Source organism: Akebia trifoliata, chromosome 12 (assembly GCF_017979445.1).
Source record: "Akebia trifoliata isolate Shusen 1 chromosome 12, ASM1797944v1, whole genome shotgun sequence".
NCBI lineage: Eukaryota > Viridiplantae > Streptophyta > Magnoliopsida > Ranunculales > Lardizabalaceae > Akebia > Akebia trifoliata.
Window position 1 is genome coordinate 29,002,451 of NC_141386.1, and position 22,865 is coordinate 29,025,315.

Sequence of the window (22,865 nt, forward strand, 5' to 3'; positions counted from 1 at the left end):
TCGTAACAGATAGATGAGTGACATTGAAGCTGGAAATATTAGACACCCTAAGTAATTTTTAAGAGTGATGTTAAATGGACGTTGTTTTTTGTCGACGCCCCTTTCTCTCTTCTGTCCATAGTGAAAAAAAGAAAACTTTTTTATTTGATTCTCTTGTGAGACTCAAAAACATGATCCGATGCAATGGAGTTGTAGAGGACAAAATTATAAAAACTTAAAATAAAAAAAAAAGTTATTTTATGCAGTTAAATTTAATTTTTAAATTTGGGTGTTCGTGGCCATCCATTTTCAACACCATGGATCAAAATTGAAAAACAATCTTTTTTTAATATTAATATTTTCATGAAATCTAAAACACTATGTTATTTGATTGTCAATGTGATAATAAATGACCCAATAACGTTTTTTAAGATTTGAAATCCAAAAAAAATAAATATATGAGTAGTAATTAAGAAAAAGAAACTCTTTTTATTGCTCATGCCATTGGTGGTAGATATCAAATGTTTGTTAGGCTGTGAGCCAACACGTCGTAGAGGGTGGGCCCAAAAACTGAGTCGCATCACTCAATTTCTAACCATAGACTTGATTATAAAACACTACTTCCAAATCAATGATAAAACAGTCAAAATCATTAATGTGCATCAACAACTAAAAAATTATGCTACGTGGCAGTTACGCATATAGGAATTTTTGTGCATCGGATAAAGGTTTGGGGTACCACAAACTTAGCCCAAGGAACCTTAGTAAAGGTAAAATCCTTACTAACTTAGTAAGGCTAGTTTGGACTCTTCAAAAGTTATCTGCGAAGCTGATGAGCCAATTGCATGAAGCCATGTGTTTTTGGATTTTGGATGTAGAAGCTGAGCCGAAGGACCCTTAGTAAGGGTAGTTGAACTCTTCAAAATTTATATGCGAAGCTGATGAGCCAATTACATGATGCCATGTGTATTTTAAAAAAAAAAAAAAAGCAAATAATGTCAAGCAATTATTTGAGTGAATTCTTTACAGCCGTGTCAGCAAAGCGCAGCCGTTTGCCCAAAATAGACAAAAACCAGTGGATAGAAAACCTCTCCCTCCCTCCTGTCCACACAACCTAATAACACAACCTTCTCGAACAGTCATGATTTAAATGATTCTAAGTCTGTACGTTGTTGACTTGCCAAATACCTACAACTGTTGATCTTTTTCTTCTAGATGCTCCAGGAAAACATCTACGATTCTGTTCATTTGCCTCGCTCATCACGTGCTAATCCTTCTAGAATGAATAAAGATTTTTTAACCACAAATAATTCACTCATCAATTTTTGACTGACGTGGCATGGATATAGTGCATTTTTTCTCGAAAAACACAATTACATCGATTTTGTGTATATTTGATGAAAAACATATATGATTTTGTATCATGGTTTTTATCGCGTCTCGCCTCGTTCAGCTCCGATATCGAGTCGTCTTGGACGAGTTTTCCGATACGTTTGAGACGTCTTATGAGATAACTCAAAAAATATAACGTGAGACATAAAACTCGATCAAAAAAATTGGTCTCATTCAGCGCTGATACCGAGTTAACTCGGATGATACGTCTCGATCTCGGACGACTTTAAAAATCATGTCCCGTATTCGTGCCACATCAACTAAGTATTGAGCTGAGTGAAAATTTTCTAGTTAGAAAATCAGGGTTTTTCTAGAATTCATGAAAATATTTAGATTTATAAACATAGAAAAAAAAAACCTTTCTTCCTACTTGACCCAAGATGCTCAAAATGAATGATTATTGAAGACTTAATTTTAAAATTAAAATTCAACAATGAAAAATAATATTTTTTTGAGAATGATTCTAATCAAAGAGTCCTTTAATAAAGAATTCGGCCCATTTAATTCCCACTTAATAAAATATTAGTCTATTAAAGATCTTTGAAATTTTATTTTAAGAAAAATAGTTAAAAATGAATGATTATTGAAGACTTAATTTTAAAATTAAAATTCAACAATGAAAAATAATATTTTTTTGAGAATGATTCTAATCAAAGAGTCCTTTAATAAAGAATTCGGCCCATTTAATTCCCACTTAATAAAATATTAGTCTATTAAAGATCTTTGAAATTTTATTTTAAGAAAAATAGTTAAAATACCTTTTTAACTATTTTACAAAGTGTTTAATCTAAAAGTATAGGGAGTCAGATAAAAAACTTGACCAATTTATTAGTTGTGTAATACTTTTTTAAAAAATAAAAATAAATATAAATATTTTATTTATTAAAAATTAAATTTAATATAATTTTATTTGACTTATTTGTATTAATTGTTAAGTTTTTAGTTGAATCAATTCAATGAACATTCAAGTCGAGTTTAAAAATTATGTTTTAATTATTTATATATTTTAATAAATCTAATATACATAGACCAAATCAATTTAATAATAATCATACTCATCACCATCATCATCATATATTTAATTTAAAGATTACTAATTTTGATAAGAAAAATAAGTTTTTTTTTTCTTTTTTAAATTGATCTATAAGAGATGACCATAGTCAAGGGGCATGTCTTTAATTATAAAATATATGAATAATTCAAATATTTTCAAATAAACGTGTTTCTTTAAACTTAAAAAAATCATTGAAAGGGAAATTATGGTATTTTTGCTTTTAAAAAAAAATTAGACTAATATTTGATAATTTGAATATTAAAAGGTTCATATTTAAAAAAAAATAGATTTTTTGATATTTATTTTCAAAAAATAGGTTTTTGTGGTCATTGTCCCAAAATTTTTTTTTTTTAATTCATAAAATTTCATCCTCCTCAACCACGTGGCATTGGATAATATTTTTTTAAAATGCCACGAATTATTATTATTTTTTTTAATAATTCATAGAATTCATAGAATTATTTTTTTTTTCTAAATTTTTTAGCAAGAGAGATATTTTCTCTCCATTGATTTTGTGTTGAATAATGATTTTGGGACATCTTATATACCTTTTGATGTGACATGTATTGAAATCATAGATTATTTATTTTAGATGTATAATTATATATCCCGAGGGAAAAATCTATGATTCTAACTCATGCCACATGAGGGTGTCATAAAATCATGACTTCTATGTTTTTTTCACCACATGCCATACCGGTGTGGCGTTCTTACAGCACTGTGAGAAAAATATCACTTGGAATTAACCTACCCAAATATCTAAAAACTAAAATTAAAAAAAAAGGCACAAATAGTTGCAGTTTCGAGCACTTATTTGCTTTTTAAAAGTTTATGTGCTAAGTTGACGAACATCATGATGAGCAAGAGTGATTGGTTAGTAATGGGAAAATTTCAGAATACTTGAGGGCCATCCCTCTTCAAAATTTCCTTAGAATCAGATGGTAGGTATTTACAAATAATGCTGAAAATGTAGGGGTTTGGAATAAATACAAATATATGGAATACTCTACATGTATACATACGTTGTACTAAACTTATCGTACATGTCGATAAAGCGGTAGGCCTGCCGTAGAAATTAAAATTATAACACGCGGCACCCGTGTTTTATAGAGATCTGGTGCAATAATTGCTTCAAGATATTTTGTATCTAACGGTCTAAACCTAAGGATGAAAACAGCTATACAGTTCACCTTAGGGTTAATTCTAAGTGCTAACTACCCATGTTCCGCTATAAATATTCATGAAGAAACGAAACATAAAATACACCAAACGAAACCTTCTCTCTCTCTCTCTCTCTCTCTCTCCCTCTCCAAGCTTTTCTAAACATGGAGACTTGGTTTGTGGTCTTAGTGTCTCTGTGTGTCTGTGCAGCACTCAAATCCCTCTTCAATCTCCTCCATCACTCCCCCTCAGACTCTAATACTTCTTCCAAGACTGGAAAATTGCCACCAAGCCCTAAAACCATACCCATATGGGGCATTATCATGATTCTTCGCCAGACCTTTGCCGAGATAGAGCAAGATCTAATACAATACCGCAAAAAATTTGGTTCCATCTTTGCTATCTACATGGGCAAACGTCCAGCTATCTTCATCACCACCACCTCTGCTGCTCACAAAGCTCTCATCCAAAATGGTGCAGCATTGGCTGACCGTCCTGTCGGTCCAGAAACCCGGAGCATCATTAGTAGCAACCAACACACTATCAGCTCCGCCCGTTATGGTCCTTTATGGAGAGTCCTTCGACGTAATCTCTCTTCAGAGATTCTCCAACCGGCACGTATCAAGTCTTGGTCTAGTGGTCGCAGATGGGCTTATCAACTTTTGCATACCAGACTTCAATCTGATATAAAAAAAGGTGAAGTTATTATGGTTCTTGAGCCTTTCCAGCACTCTATGTTCAACTTGTTCTGTCTCATGTGTTTTGGAGATAAACTTCATGACAAATCTGTTCGTGAAATCGAATTAGCACAACATGCTGTCCTTACTAATATGGCTAAATTTAATAGTCTTAATTTCTTTCCTGGGTTATTTGGTAAGATTGTCTTTCACAATAGGTGGAAACTGTTCAACTCCATGAGAAAACATCAAGAAGATGTTATAATTCCTCATATTAGAGATCGTGAAGCAAAGAGGAAGAGCATGAAGCAGGTTGGACGTGATGAGGAGTCTCTTGTCCCATATATAGATTCACTTTTGGATCTTATAATTCCAGATGATGGAAGGAGACATCTCAATGATGGTGAGTTAGTGAGTTTGTGTTCTGAGTTTATTAATGCTGGTACTCACACGTCGCCCACTTTGTTTCAATGGATCATGGCTAATGTTATAATAAACCAAAAGATTCAAGACAGATTGTATGAAGAGATCATTGGAGTGGTAGGCCCAGATGCTGAGTTTGTAACAGAGGAAGATCTACAGAAGTTGCCATATGTCAAGGGACTTGTGATGGAAGGACTGAGGAGACACCCACCTTTGCACTTTGTGCTGCCTCATGGGGTTGTAGAAGAAATCACAATAGATGGGTATGTGATACCAAAGAATGCTAATGTGAATTTCATGGTAGCAGAGATGGCATGGGACCCACAAGTATGGAAGGATCCATTGGAATTCAAGCCAGAGAGGTTCTTGAGTGAAGAGTGTGACATAAATGGTACTAAAGAGATAAAGATGATGCCTTTTGGTGCAGGGAGGAGGGTATGCCCTGGTGCAGGTTTGGCTATAATGCATATTGAGCTTTTTATTGCTAACTTGGTGAGGGAATTTAAATGGATGGGTGTTGAGGGAGAGGAGATCGACATGACTCCAAAGCAAGAGTTCACCAATGACATGAAGTATCCATTGAGGGCTCGCATTATTCCAAGGAAGGTGAAGTAGTAGAGATTTTTACACAAAAAGATGTTTAGTGTGGGTTGTTTGTGTCTTTTATTAGACTCTTAAATAAGCTATTAGAGCATTAAACCTTGTGTTAGGTTGTTTTTTTTTTCTTTTGTCTACATGTAGCAATGTTTGGCTGTGTCTGTATCCTTTTTGTTCTAAATATATATATTTATCCAATCCAAGTTTTCTTAAAAAGGAAAGTCGTACCTTCTCATATTCTCATTATATTTACATTTATTTATAAATAATCACTGAAAAAGGTTTCCTTTTGTTCATGGTGTACTTAATGCAGCGCAAGCAGCTGATGTCCAAAACAAGAGCAACAGCCCATGTGAAATGAAAGGAAGGTACCAGCAGCATTCTACTTGGGTTGATCTTTTTGAAATGAGCTGGCATCATCATGATTTCAAAATCTTGATTTGACGTCTGAATGAGACTGAGTTGCCTTGGGACGAGTCATCTCGTCTTGCAGGAGATAAACCCTTCAACGCTATTTATAATTAATTAATAAATTGTATGAATTTGAAAAATGTTATTTTTGTTGAAGTTTAATTTTAAATTTAGGAATTTGGGGGAATTTTGATAGCCATCTATTTTCAAAACCTTTGATCGAGCCTAAAATAAATTGTTTATAATATATAAATGAGTAGGATTTCATAGATATGGTAAAAAAAAATTTGGAATTGACAAATTTTTTATGTCGATGATCTCTGTGATGAGAAGATTATCCTCACAAAGAATTAGTCGATTCTAAAATTTCTAACCCTATGAAAAATGGTTACAAACTGATAATTAAAATGAACGATAATGATTCTTCAACTTGTAAAGTGGGGCTAGCAATTTCATAATGGACTGATTTTTTGTAAAGATGATCCTCTCACATTTCACTTTAAGAAATTCAGTCGTTAGATCTTAATCGATCGGATGGTCAAAATATAATTTTCACAATTGTAGACTACTCATGCGGGACGCACAGTCTTTTGTCAGATTTTATTTTACTTATTTTCAAATAAATCCCTTTATATGTTATTTTACAATTAGCTTTCCACATTTTACAATTACCTCTCCCCACTCTAAAAATCAAAAAATTTAGATATGCTATTTTTATTTTATTACCTTCTTTACTATCTGTCTTCTTCATCGCTCCTCCTTCGTTGAAAGTTGAATTTTCTATTTTTATAGAAAAAGAATATTTTCACTTGTTCAATCCTTCATTTTGTTCTTGATTAATATTGAGAGGTGGTTCTTTTGTATAAATGTGACTGAAGTTTTATCATGTCTACCTATTATATATGCTTGTACAAAACGAGACGCAACCTTAGGTTTCCCTCCTCCCCACAATTTACAAACACCTCTCTCTCTCTCTCTCTCTCTTATTTCTCTACATTAATGGCGGACCTACAAAGAAATTAGATGTCAGGAGAGAGAGAGGGCGGAGGAGAAGGAGGAGGGGTTTTGATTGAGACTGAATGGAGAGAGAGAGAGAGAGAGAGTACGAAAGGGGTTAAATAATGTGAGGTGAGGGAGGTGATTGTAAATAAACCATAAAATTATAAGGTATTTATTTGAAAATAAGTAAAAAAAAATCTGAAAAAAGGTCATGCGTCCCCCGCGTGAGTGGTTTACAACTGTGAAAATTATATCTGACCATCCGATCGGTTAAGATCTAATGGCCGAATTTCTTAAGGTGAAACGTGAAATTTTTTATTGATGCTTCCTATGTATATATTTGGATTTGAGTATTTTCATGAAATCTCGATGGCTTTGAGGTTGGACTGCAAATGTGGTAATCCATCTGAGCAAAATAAACAGTTAGAAATGTTTAAAATCTTACTATGCTAGCAAGGAAAATGTTTTTCAACAAGATAGATTATAAGTTTTTTTTTTTTTTTTTAATAATCAATATTTAAATTATAAAAGATAATTATTTTAATCGAGAACATAAATATCCCAATTGATTCGACCAAATTTTATTGACTCAGTCAAGATTTTCAAAATATTGTATGAATCATATCATTTTTGTCGTGAGATCATGTGGAGCCTGAGATGTAGAGTAAATTTGTCTCGTTAATTAGAAAACAATATCGAGATGATTCAGGTGAATTATCTCAGTCTCGGACAAGATTTGAAATTGTAGCTTGCATTCTCTTGACGAAGCTCTATTTGGTTGTTGGTAGCTTGAAAATAGAAGTGCTCCCATACCAAGCCTTAAATAACATTGAGAAGGGTAACTAGTCTATCTCGCATTGGAATCAAAGTTAGTATAGATATCATAATGATAGTTGGAAGAAATCGCATGATGGATTCAAAGAGGGAAGCTGCATCTTCATGGTTCTCTCATAGTTGAAATGGATCAATAATGCATCCTTGAACGTGATTAAGGGTTGCATCCTTGAACTTGATTTAAGGGTCGGTAACATAAGGCTTTTGGTTCGATCCTGAATCTCAATTTCTTGCTCGGATTCAGAATATTTGCTACTACAAGCAGTCACCCTCCAATATTTGGCATATTTCTAGGTTGAAATCATAATATATGAAATAAAAGTCGGCAAGTTCCCATTTATATGCATGGGAACTCTCTTATAAAATTTTTATAGGATTCCAGACAAGGGAAAAAGGGGGAATTCAAAGTCCTACTTTAATGGGAGTCACAATGGACTTAGGGATTAGGAAAACTTTTTAACATAAAAAGGAGAGAAAAAAAAGTTGAGATAGCCAAAATTTTCCTTGAGCTATAGGTAAGGCTGGAATAGGTTAGGTCGGGTCTCTTGGGTATTTTGAAAATTTACCCAACCTAAACCCTATTCATTTAATAATCATGTCAATAAATCCATATTCGATGCATTTGTTAAATAAGTAATCAGACCAGACCTAATTATTTAAAAAATATCCTAAAACACCTTTTATATTTTTATAAAATTTGAAAAAGATAAAAAAAAAAAAAAAAAAAACATGAAAAGTTCAATCAAAATCAAGCAAAAAAATGGGCAATTTTCAAAATCTTTAAATAAAAGAGTTTCTATTGCCGCACAAACTTTTGCCATCGCCACTGCCCAAGATGTGAGTACTTCTTTGATGATTAATATATGGATTGAGGTGGCGTTAGCAAAATCTGGTGTGATAATAGAATCTCTAAATGTTGGTGATATCTCTTATTTTTCATGGTTTAAAATGACACATTGGTGACACAATAATTGAACGTGTCAAAATAGGTTAAGCTGGTTAATGTTACTAATCTAGACACGACTTATTTAATAATTGTGTTGGACAACTCAACTCTATTATAGTCCAAACCCAATTAGACTTGTCTCAAACCTACTACTTTCGAGTTATCTTCGCGTGTGTTATGTTAAGATTGCTAAGAGGGGATCAAAGAATAAAGTATTTGTAAAGAAAAAATGACCAAGTCCCCAACCATTTATAGAGAGAGAATGGGGTACCTAGATATCTAAGCAATTATAATCTAGGGGTGGCAATCTTATCATCACCCGTGAACACGACACGAAGTTAGTGGGTTTGAATTAAGCTTAATTGGGTTTAGGTTATAATAGTGTTGACTAGTCTAACACAATTATTAAATGAGTTGTGTTTAGGTTAGGGACGTCAATCCATTTAACCTATTTTGAAAAGTTTAATTATTGTGTTATTAACGAGTCATTTTCAAATCATGAAACATAAGATATATCTCTAATATCAACAAACATTTAAAGATTTTGAAAATATATATTTTTAATAGAATTTGGTAGAATTTTTCCATAAAATATTTTTTTATTTTTAAATTTATAAATATAAATAAGGTTTTAGGATAATTTTTTATAAAATTACAAGTTAAGCTTTTAGTTTGGGAAAAAAAAAACTTTCCTTACTAAATTAGTCAGAAAAGTTTCATGATCGCATTATCTTGTGGCATCCAAAAAATACAATCGGACGCCACATGGATGTAAAAGATAAAATTCTAAGAATGTTGGAATTTTTTTCAATGACAAAAATAAAATTTATTTTTTCAAAGTAAGATTTCAATTTTACTGGAAGGTTACATGGGTTGGGAATTAGATTACTTATTTAATAAGTGTGTCAGGTTTGAGTTTAAGTTTTTGACACGATTATTAAATGAGTCAAGATTGGTTTGGATAAATTTTTAGGATACCATTTTATCTCAACACGACAAGGCTAGATCCATTGCTACCCTAATATAATCTAATGACAAAGGAAAATATGGGAAAAATGTGTAAGGATTAGTTATTATAACGTTCCCATCCCAATTACACCTAATTTGATGTTAATTTGAATTCTTGTTGCTTTCATATACTTTCTAAAGGGAAAAGGATTCTCAACAAAAAAATCCATACTTTTTCCCTAAATGGATTAGAAGTTCATAATTGACTGATCTTTGGGTGAAGATGTCCCCTCACCATAGGACCATTGTCACCAAAAATCGACTTATTCTAAGAATTCTAAACTATCAAAAGTAATTTAAAAAAAAAAAAAATCAATAATTCTTCAATATGTAAAATCACATCATTCCAAAAAAAATTATTATATATAAGACCAAAAGTGTGGGGATTTTTGTGAATTTTTGTTTTTTTTTTGTTTTTTCTTTTTCAGATCTTGCCCCTTCTCTAGAGTACCCAGGGAAAAAGTAATAATTAAAAAAATTAGCTGTGCGTATAACAGTTTATAATAAAATTAGAGAACTATTATTGCCACACCAACTTTTGCGAAAGTCAAAAACTTTCTGTGTGATTCTTTGATGTATAACATAGGCATTGGTGTGTCAATAGTAGTTCTATAAATTATGGAAAATGCTGGATTGACACACATGGTATGCATAACAAAGTTACTGTTTTACTATTATTGTATCCCATTGGTCCTGCATTCATTTATATTTCCCTCTTTCAAAAATCTCTATCAATCTGTGTCAGAGGTCGTGGCTCAGATGTCCTTCATATCAGCTTTAATTATTGAAGAAAGAGATGGTGTCGGTCCTAAGACATTACCTTTAGTACCGAAAGATTTTAAATTTCCTTTTATAGATACTAGTGGTATTTCCTTTTATAGATACCAGTGGTCTGTACGTGCAAGATTTTAAATTTCCTTTTATAGATACTAGTGGTATTTCCTTTTATAGATACCAGTGGTCTGTACGTGCAAGATTTTAAATTTCCTTTTATAGATACTAGTGATCTGTACGTGCAAGATTTTAAATTTCCTTTTATAGAGACTAGTGGGTCCTGTACCTACGATGCATGTGCATATATTGTATGATCCAAAATTCAAATTGAAAAATAATAAATTAAATAATATATTTAATAGTGATTAAAATTTAAAAATAATTTTTTAACACAAATATATAAAATTTGAGGTGAAAAATCTGAAAGCATTCATAAAAAATCTGAAATACACATATATATATATATATATATATGGTCAGGATCAAGAGCCATATGAAAAAACATATGTAAAAATAATGTAACATTAATAAAATTTTAAAATATAGGTTAGAAGTTTCGGATTGAGCTGATTTTTTGTGAGGATAATCTCTATGATGGGAAGATCATCCGGAAAAAAAATCAGTCAAATCTGAAACTTCTAACCCCATTAAAAGTGATTTAGAATGTGGACCGTCGATTATTTGTCAATTTTTTTCAATAATTTGTAAATCACTTTTGATGGATGTAGAAGTTTCTGATTGAACTGATTTTTTGTGAGGATGATCTTCTCATCATAGTGACCATCCTCGCAAAAAATCAAATCAATCCAAAACCTCTAATCCATATTTTGAAAAACCATTGTTTTTTCATATGTTTTTACATATGGCCCTTGAACCGCCCCCATATATATATATATAGGATGGCGTTTTTACGACCCCCTTTGCGACACCATTTTGTCTTATATGGGCAAAAATGTTTGGAATGGGCTGATTTTTTGTGAAGATGATCTCTGTGATGAGGGGATCATCCTGGCAAAAAATCATCACATTCCAAAACTTCTAACCCCATTAAAATTGATTTACAAAAATTGGACGGTCTAAATTTTTTTAACTTGTAAACATGGGGCTAGAAGTTTCATAATGAGCTGATTTTTGGCAAGGATGATCTCCTCACTATAGAGATCATCCTCACAAAAAATCAGCCCATTCCAAACATTTTTGCCCATATAAGATAAAATGGTGTGTCGCAAAGGGGGTCGTAATGGGGGTTGTAATAACCCGACCCATATATATATACACACACATTATGTCTTGATTTTGTCACCATAACCTCTATTAGAAATTTGATCAAACACGTGAATCTCAAATCTATCATATGTGCGCACACACACACACACACACACACACACACACATAAAAAAGAAGAACAAGAAGAAGGAAGCACCACAATTATTTAATGCCAACTTTCGATTTTGAGATCATTAATAAAAATATATTAGCCATCCACCCTCCAGTCATACTTGAAATTATATTTTTATTAAAGAAAATTGCCATAAAAAATTAAACACCATGAATATTTGCAGCAATAAACAGTGATAAAAAACTAAAAAAACCCCAATGCCAGATATAAATAAGAAGCATCATAATCAAAATTAATTATCTAACAAATATGAATTCTTAAGTGGACATCTGCATTGTAAAGAGATAAACTTAGATCCCAAAAATCTCGCCTACAGAACAAATTCTCATATTTCACACCATAATTCCAGAGGAAAAAATAAAACGTGAATTCGAAATTCTAAGAACAACTAAAGAGACATATATGAAGTAAAGAAAAATCTATAAAACAGTAACTAAAGAATCTGATCATTTTTTAGATAGTATTTGGATCTAATTTCATACCCAATGAAACCATATACATATCAAGAACGATTATCCACAAAATAAAATGAGGGGAAGAAAAACAAATCTACAAGAGGAAAGAATAAAATATTTAGATATTAAACAACCTTTAATAAGCAAACCAAAGAAATAAGAAGATATCTATTCTTCTCGAGGGACTCTGTTTTTTTCTTTTCTTTTTTTAATTCTAAGCTTTGCTGGAATCAAATGGGAATGATTTTTTGGGTGTTTTTCGAGGGATTTGGAATTGTTTGAGAATCTGTAAGTGGGGTTGCAAGAAAACTGGAGAGAAATAGATAGAGACAAAGAGAGAGAGAGAGATTTGTGAGTTTCATAAGGAGATTGTTGTATATAAAGGATTCAAGATTCATACTGGATCGTGAACTAACGAAGAGTCGTGAACAAGGATTTAAAAAATATTTTTTTTCGAAATAAAAAAGAGATTTGTTAATAATAATTATTAAAAAAATATAATTTTAAATTAATTTTTTAAATAGAAAGGTAGACGTATCTGCATATAAAAAAAAATAGTTAATAATAATTATTAAAAAAATATTAATTATTTTTTAAAACGTAAGATAAATGTATAAAGTTTTAAGAAGGGATGTATCCTCTTGAATCCAAATAAAAAAAGAGTGTTAAACGTTATGAGAAGAGACGTATCCGCTTGAATTGAAATAAAAAACAGATTTGTTAATAATAATTATTAAAAAAATATTTTTAAATTAATTTTTAAAAGAGAAAAATGAACCAATAAAATTAAAATTACCGGTTGAAATATTTTTTAATTAATTTATTTGAAAATAGAAAAACTCAATACAAATAAAAAAAATTAATTTCTATATTTTTTAAAGATTTATTATTTTTAGAGTTTTAATTTTAGTATATTTCTATATATATATATATACACATATATTTGATAAGAATCAATTTCCAGATTTTCTAAGATTTTAGTTAAAGAAACTTTAAAATTGGATTCACTTTGAATTTTTTTTAATTTTTAATTTCTAATAGAATTTATTTATTAAAACCGGTAACATTTTATTTTTTAAATATTTATTTGAAAATAAAAAACATCAATACAAATAAAAAAAATTAATTTCTATATATTTTTTAAAGATTTATTCGAGTTTTAGAGTTTTAAATTTAATATATATATATATATATATATATAGATATTTGATAAGAATCAATTTCTATATTTTCTAAGATTTCAGTTAACTAAAGTTTAAAATTGGATTCTCGTTGGATTTTTTAATTTTTAATTTTTAATTTTTAATACAATTTATTTATTAAAACCGGTACTTAAGTAATGACGTTTTTAGTTATTAAATATTTATTTAAAAATTAATTTATTTTAAAATAGAAAAAATCAATACAAATAATAAAAAAAATTAATTTCTAGATTTTTTAAAGATTTATTCGATTTTTAGAGTTTTAATTTTAGTATATTTCTATATATATATTTGATAAGAATCAATTTCTAGATTTTTAAGAGATGTTTAATTATTAAAAAATATTTTTAAACTAATTTTTAAAATAGAAAACGTTAACAAAATAATAATAATAATAATGACGCTTTTGGTTTTTAAATATTTAAATATTTATTTGACAATTAATTTATTTTAAAATAGAAAAAATCAATACAAATAATAAAAAAAATTAATTTCTAGATTTTTTAAAGATTTATTCGATATCTAGAGTTTTAATTTTAGTATATTTCTATATAGATTCTCGTTGGATTTTTTAATTTTTAATTTTTAATAGAATTTATTTATTAAAACCGGTAGTTAAAAAGACAATGACGTTTAAAGTTTTTAAATATTTATTTGAATTAATTAATTTAAAATAGAAAAAAACATACAAATAAAAAAAATTAATTTCTAGATTTTTTAAAGATTTATTTGATTTTAGAGTTTTTGAATTTTAGTATATATTTCTATATATATATATTTGGTAAGAATCAATTTCAAGATTTTTAAGAGACGTGTCCACGAAATAAAAAAGAGATTTGTTAATTTTTAGATTTGTAAGAGACATGTCCGCGAAATAAAAAATAGAGTTGTTAATTTCTAGATTTTTAAGAGACATGTCCGCGAAATAAAAAAGAGATTTGTTAATTTTTAGATTTTTAAGAGACGTGTCCGCAAAATAAAAAATAGAGTTATTAATTTCTAGATTTTTAAGAGATTTTTAAATTAATTTTTAAAATAGAATACGTAAGAAAATTAATTTCCTTTTTAGGAGGTAGAGGATTTACTAGAAAGACCTATTTGTTTCTTTATTTTAAAAAAAAAATTCCCTTACTTTATCAAATTTGTTACTCGAACCGACTATACTTTATGAGTCAGTCTATTATGATTAACTTAGTAAGATTTTAAATCTTACTAAAGAGTCTAAGGATCCACATGAATTATCAAATTAGAAATTCAACAATATAAACTTCTAAATTTTATGGAAAGAAATCAGATTTAAAAGAAAAAAATTGAATAAAAAAATAACTTTTTCGAGTTTGATCGTAGATTTTAAAAATGGATGACTATTGATCTTCAAAATTAATGCGATTGGAATCCACTACAGGGTATGTTAAGCAACAAATTAACTGCAACAATTTGAATTTTTTGATGTGGATCCTAACTATAAGATTTGCTGGATAACAAATATGATAAGGTGAGATTTGATGGGTAACAAAATTCATAAAGTAAGGTTCTTTTAAAGGTGTCAGAATTTCAAGGGAGTTTTTATAATTAAAATGCAATAGTTAAGTCTATCGGGTAAATCACTCTTCTTTTATACTATTAAGGTACTTCTTTCCAAGATATTAATTATAGTGTTAAGATCCAAAGACTCATGAAAAGCGAAGTCATATGTTCACACACAATCCCGATTGTGTATAAACAATATCCAATAGTTAGGATAAAAGACAAATACCAAAAATATATTATGAATCTCTAAAATAAATCGTTGAATCTTACATATACACGATCAAAATTGTGTGTGAATTTATGAATTCACTTTCATAAGTCTACGGATTCCAACCCTGAACTTTAATATCTTCTTTACTATTATAATGAGAAAAGCCAGGGTAGAAGTGATTGGGATCCCACAAATGCCTCACATTTACATTTAGATTTGATATAATCAAAGATTATTTTGGTCAAAAATAAAGAAATTTGCATTCCACTGATTAGTTTTAAAATTTTCAAAAATATCATTTTTATTATATATTTTAAAAAATATTTTAATTAATATTTTAAATTATAAATGAGCCCTTTTGACATTTGGGAGTTTGCACATACAACCTTTTAGTTACTATTATAATGAGAAAAGGCAAAGCAGAAGTGGTTTGACAACAAATTTGGATCCCACAAATTCTCCCAATTTTATATTTAAACTTAATATAATCAATGATTATTTTGTATCAAAATCCTCTTTTTCAATAAAACCTTTCCAAATTTATTATTTTTCCTCTTTCACCCCCTACATCCAAAAGTGGATGTCCGTGTCTACATCATAAGCAAATTTCAATCTATACAATTAAACACAATGGTGGGTCCCAATCTCTTTGTCTTAAGAATTATACCCTATAAATATCTCGAGGACAAGTATTTTTACTTTTCCTCTTTTACCCCTTGAGCCTAAAGATTTTCTAACGGTAACCCCCCAAGTTTACTATATTTTCTCTTTTACCCCCATAATCACAAGGAGAACGACACGGGAAAACTCTAGTCTATATAATAAAATAAAAAGGTAGGTCCTATTCTTTTGTCTCAATCATTATACTTATAAAGAACGGATTTGATGAAATATTTATCTCTTTTACTTTTTTTTTCTCTTTTTAAGAAAACCTTAACTAATTGTATTGTCTTTCTTCTTCTCTCTTTTTCCAATATTATCCATATTATTTTCTTAAGTCGTTGTAAATTGACTTAGTCACATGGTACACTCAATCGACACCGTAGTGTGATAGGCTCGAAAATCATAGATATGCTTTTTTCAAAATATAAAATTATATCTTTTTATAGGGAACCATAGTTCTATATCTCGAAGAAAGCAGATCTACAATTCTCAAGACTGTCACGTAAGGGGTGTCGATTGAGTATGCCACATGGATCAGTTAAATTATCACGATTCTATTTTTTTTCTCTTCCCACACTCCCATCTCCCTTTTTTAATAATACCCCCTCCAAATTCATTAATTTTCATCTTTACCCCCTTAGCTCAAAAAAAAAAAGATGCCAGTGTGCAAAACCCAATCTAATATAAAACAAAAGTACTATTTTACTAGTCTTCTTTTTAAAATTTCCTACAACTCCTATGTCCTAGGCAGTAGGCACTATAGAATTTTACCAACTGTATAATTTTTGGGGAGTTAAATTGGAAAAAATGTTGAGAGTGTTTGGATGGAATGGGGTTAAAAGACCCTAGTTCTACCCTTTCTTTCCATCTTCTATACACTAATGGATTTTGAATCTATTGAGATAAAAAAAAAATACTCTCTCCCATTTTTTGTTTTTAGCCTTCTACACACCCTCATCAGATTTACAACAGCACACACAAAGTCACAACCATGATAGCAATAAAAGAATAAACATACCCATTAAAAAAAAACCAATATGAAGAAAGTAAAAAGAAGAAACAATTTGAAAACTTTTTTAAAATATAAAAAAAAAAGGAGAGAAAAGAGAACGATGAGGGAGGAGAGATCTTTTGGCTAAAAACTTTTTCCTCAAAAATATCCCAGGCTCTCCACTGAGTGCCACGTCAAGTATGAGGGTAGCTTTGTAAATTGAGGATGTCATTCAATACACGAGGGCTCATGTGATTGTTTGATCACGAATCTTGTGAGCAAAAACAATTTCAAAAGAGTAGGTATTATTAGCCCAGCCCAAAAAACAAGCCCATCAAAGTCTAATGGGTCTGATCCACCGTCATCAACTATGTTGTGTTTTAGTTTTCTTTTCAGTTGTTGTTTTGGCAGTTAGTTGCTTTTAAAAATTTTGAATTTTTAGAATGCTGATTTTCTAACTAGAAAGTTGAGTATTGAAGTGGCATGAATATGGTACCATAGATCTTTTTCCATATGGGATACACAACTGCCCATCTTTTATTATATTTATATATAAAAAATCTTCTCATTATTCTTTTTTTTTTTTTTGATAAGTAGCATTATATTCATATATAAAGAAAAAAACATTACTAGGCCAGTCGAGATGACCAACCTAGCAAGACTTTACAAAGAGATGCTACTCACAAGAAATACAAAACATCTCATCCCAGTTACAGATAAAATCCTCGAAACAAAATAATTCTATGCCATCTTTTTAATCCCCCTCAAAGATATGACCATTTCTCTCCCACCACACCCCCCAACATATTGCAAATGGTGTGATACTCTATAGCAACCTCTTTCATGCCATCAAAAGAAAATCCACTCGACGACCAACACATGAAAAGGTCCTTTATTATTTTGAGCAAGCAAGTTAATATTCCAAATATTCGTTAACCAATTATAACTGACTCTATTAGTATAATATTATAAGATGTTCTTATTTGTTTTAGTTAGTTAAAAGAGAAAGAGAAGAAGCCATTCATTAATCTGTCTTTCTATATATATATATATATATATTTGGTGGTATCAGAGCATATTATTAGACCTAACTCCTTTTGTTTTGTAATCATGGAATCATTTTCTTCTTCTTCAACTAAAACCTCATCTGCCTCGTTTATGATTGCTAACATCACAAACTTGGTTTTGATCAAATTAGATGGCGGTAACTATATTTACAATTTCTCTCTGTTCTCAAAGGTCATGGACTCATTGGGTTTGTGGATGGATATAACCATGCCCAGAAAAATATTTACATTTCTTGAATAAGAATGCCAAGATCAACATCTCTAATTAAGTTGGATCAACGCTACTCTTTCAGAAAGGAGAGCGTATTATCATGTGTTGTAGTAGGACTGCATATTTTCGCATCAGTATGGCAATCCTTGGAGAATCTCACTTTCCCACATTATTCAATTACAAACCCAACTCCAAACACTTAAAAAAGGTAATTCTTCAATATCTAAATAGCTTTTTAAAATCAAGAGAATTTCTTATAAATTGAAAATTGTGGGCGTTTACCACATGAATGATGCTGATTGATCTTGCGGTTAATGTATTAAATGGGTTACCACATGAATATAAATCTTTTGCTACTACAATCCGGACTTGGACTTGCTTAGATCCGGGGTTACTACGGAAGAACTTGACAACCTTGTATTTCTATTGTGTGAAGAATTAAGTCTTACCGAACAACAATCTTCCAAATCTTCTATTTTTCTTGTTACTCGTGGATCACATCAAAATTCATGTAGCAAACATACTTTTCATACGCCTAATCATCTTGTCAAATTTGCAATCGAGTTGGGCATCTTGCCATTGACTGTTATCATCGCATGGACTATGATTTTCAAGGAAAATTTCTCCTTCAAAATTTATGGGCAATTTTTGCAAATTCAAGTGATCAATTTTGGTATATGGACACAGTATAGAGGAGGTGACAAGAAATCAGTAGGCAATGGCCAAGGTTTGTGTATCCTTGGGCGTAATGTTTCATCTTGCCTAAAGAGGATCTGCAAGAAGATTAGCCAAATTTGTTCGAGATTTCTATGGGGTGGTGCTGATATGAAGCAAACCATGCACACAGTGAGTTGGGATAGAATCTTTTGTTCGAAGGAGGAGTGGGGGTCTGGGCATCCAAAGAGTAGAAGTGTGGAATCGAGCTGTGATTCTGAAGCAGGTCTGGGAGATTGCTAGCAAAAGGGAAAGCTTGTGGGTCGACTGAATCTAAGCTAACAGAATTAGAAGTAAGAAATTCTGTACCATAGGATTTCTTCTTGGGTGTGGAGGAAAATTCTGGCCTCAAGAGATGGGGCTGCTAGAAATGTGAGGTGAGTCACAGGGTATGGGGCAGCTATTGATCTCTGGCATGAACCTTGGCACCCAACAGGTATTCTCTATAACAATTTTCTAAGAGAGTTGCCATATAACTCTAGGCTTCACTAAAATGCCAAGGTAAAAGCAATCATATAGGAGGGTGTATGGCACCTCCCTCGTTCAACAACTATGGAACATGTTTGGGAAGGAGCCAAGGAGGTGGAGATCGACTTCGGGAGTAAGGATAGGTTGGTTTGGCAACCCTCTTCAAATGGGCAGTTTTCTATCCAATCATCTTATCAAGCTATAGTACTCCAAAAGAGTCATGATAATCTGACTTAGGTACGTAGCATACTCAATCAACTTACCTACTGTGACAGGCTCAAAAATCGTATATGTGCTCTCCTCGGGATACAAAATTGCACCTCTATATAGGGAACCATAGTTCTGTATCCTGAGAAGAGTACATCTACGATTCTCGAGCCTGTCATGTCAGGTAAGTTGATTGAGTTGCCATTGGCTAAGTCAGATTATCAGTACTCCAAAAGAGTCATGATAATCTAACTTAGGCACGTGGCATACTCAATAGACTTACCTGACGTGGCAAGCTTGAAAATCATAGATATGCTCTCATCGGGATACAAAATTGCACCTCTTTATAGGAAATAATAATTCCGTATCCTGAGGAGAGCACATCTATGTTTCTGAGCTTGTCATGTTAGGTAAGACTATTGAGTTGCTAGATTATCAGTACTCTTTCCAAAATGATCACATCCCAACCATGGTTATTTTGAAATGTATGGAGGATGAGATATCCTATAGCTTCTAAAGCAATAACCTAAAGGCTCCCAACACCATGAAGGTTAAAGAAATATATTGATTTATGATTTATATAAATAAATTTAATATTAAATTGAGTTTTAATTTTCTTTGCAAAGAAGTTGTATAGTGTGTAAAGATGAATCAAAGACGTTCATTGTATCTAGTCCAAACTTAAATTCATGAACTCAAATTAATGAATCTAGGTGTATTGATTAAGGTGCATGGCATTTATATTGGTTCATAGATTAAGGTTCATTCATTAATTCTATATGAATGGATTTAGAGATAAACTTAAGGTTGGAAGGTATTTTGGGTTATGTATTTAATAAATATATGTACAATGCACCTTAGTTAAAAGATTTTGTGGGACATGTATTAATTTATTGTGATACATTTTTCTAAGTTCATCTTCACCACTATATAAACTCCTAACCCCATCGGTTTTTTTTATTATAACTTACTCAATTTTCTCACATTTCTCAATTTCACTCTGTTCTTTGTGAGAATTTTTTTATATCTTTCTTTTGGGCATTTTAACTTAGTACAAGTTCCTACCGAGTAGTGTAAACTTTTAGATGAACGGGATCTAGTTCAGGTTATCTTGAATCTCGAAGATAGTTTTGTTATGTTTCCTTGCACAAACGGGAGGGTTCGACTATCTTCAAGAAGTGTTTACGCTCCTTTTAGCCAAGTTGGTTTGATTGGGGATTATAATTCTTTATTTATTTTTTTTTACAAAGAAATCAAGTTCTGTTCTTGATTTCCAACAAAGTCTTGTATGCTTGTCTTGTAGCATGTGACTTATATTAAGTGAAACATGTGTATAGAGAAAGTAGGTGGATGGCGGAGTGGAATGATGGCATTTGTATTTTAGGATTGTTAGGGACAATTAATAGGTTGGGAGTGTGGGGGCAACACCCCCGCGGTACGGTACAGGGGTATTATTAGAATTTTCTAATACCTATTGTACGGCTGGGGTTTACTATAAATTCATATGATTTAATCCTAAATTGACATATAATGAAATTTCAGCCCCTCGTTCCTGTGGATGTAAGCACACTGTCGAATCACGTTAAATCTGTGTGTTCTTATTTCTTTCTTATTTTTTTCTTTTCGTATTATTCATCATAATTATCGCACGTAACACAACAATTGGTATTAAAGCTCAGATTACGATGTCTGAGATTTCTTCTACAAAATTCGACATGGCCAAGTTCGATGGATCTGATAATTTTGGATTATGGTAGAGGAGGGTGAATGATCTACTAGTGCAGCAGGGTATGGTGAATGCGTTATACGGAAGACAACCGGAAGGCATGGACGACATAGATTGGAAGGAACAGGAAACGAAGGCTGTGGCCACTATTAGGCTTTGTTTGGCCGATGACGTGATGTATCACGTCATGGATGAGGAATCACCAACGATAGTTTGATCGAAACTGGAAAGTTGGTATATATCCAAGTCATTGACGAACAAACTTTACCTTAAGCAGAAACTATATGGCCTTAAGATGTCAGAGGACACATATCTGAATCAGCATATTAACATGTTCAACTAGATCGTCAGTGATTTGAAACAAGTTGACGTGAAGTTCGATGACGAAGACAAGGCGTTGATATTACTGAATTCCCTATCTTTCTCTTATATACAAAAATTTGGTTACAACTTTGATGTTGGGGAAAGAAACTCTCGAATTGAAGGAGATCACAAGTGCCCTATTAGGCTTTAATTTGAGGAAAAGAATTGGTGATGAGAATTCACGAGGTGAAAAAGCTTGTGGTAAGGAGTAGTCAGGAACGTGAGAGAAACAAGTCCTAGAGTGAATCGAGTAATAATAAAGTTCGGTCTAAATCCAAGAAAAAGAAGGACATATAGTATTATAAGTGCGGAAAAAGAGGCACATAAAACAAGAATGTCCAAAGAAAAAGAATAGGGATATAGATAATAAGGAGAGTTCATCAAAGTCTATGAATGTAGTGAAAGAAGAAGACTCAGAGAGCGGTGACAAGGATATGCTTTATGTTTCATCCAGTTTGGATTTGACATGTTCTTATCACATGATACCCAATAAATATTGGTTTGACACCTACAGATTAGTTAATTCTAGTTTTGTTCTGATGGGTAACGATACTTTATGCAACATTGTTAAAATGGGAAATATCAAAATTAAAATGTTTGATGGTGTTATTAGAATATTGTGTAATGTTAGACATATACCGGATGTGAGGAATAATTTGATTTCATTGGGCGCTTTAGATGTTACAAGTTTGAAAGTGGAGTAATGAAGGTGAGTAAAGATGTTATGACAATCATGAATGTGCAAAAATTAGCATGACATATTTATAAACTGTTAGGTACCATAGTTGTAAGTGGAGCTGCAGTCACAAAATCTGAATCAGATAGTATGGTCTTATGGCATATGCGGTTAGGCCATATGGGTGAGCCTGGGATGATGGAACTTAATAAGAAAAACCTATTGAAGGGTGTCAAAACATGCAAGCTTGATTTCTACAAGTATTGTGTTCTTGGAAAATAGAATAAGGTGCAGTTCAAGACAGCCACACACAAGAAAGAGGGGATTCTTAACTATGTTCATACAGATGTTTGGGAGCCAATATGCGTAGCATCATGGGGAGGTCATATGTATTTCGTGATTTTCATTGATAACTACTCATAAAAGATTTGGGTGTACTTCATGCGACACAAGTCAGAAACGTTTGCCAAGTTCAAGTTGTAAAAAGTTAAACTAGAAAACCAGATAAGGAGGAAGATCAAATGTCTCAGGTCAGACAATGACCCTGAGTACACAGATTTAAAGTTCATGGAATTGTGTGAGCACTATGGGATCAAGAGACACTTCACAGTATGCAAAAAATCACAATAGAATGGTGTAACAAAAAGGATAAACAGAACAATAGTTGAAAAAACAATGTGTCCCAGGTTGAATGCATGGCTTGCCAAGAATTTCTAGGTAGAAGTAA

At 31.4% G+C, this 22,865-nt stretch overlaps 1 pseudogene; it reads left to right on the forward strand.

Moving 5' to 3' along the window:
* The first annotated feature begins 3,750 nt into the window (after positions 1-3,750).
* On the forward strand, positions 3,751-18,941 carry LOC147389330 (cytochrome P450 89A2 pseudogene; annotated as a pseudogene).
* Positions 18,942-22,865: the final 3,924 nt, after the last annotated feature.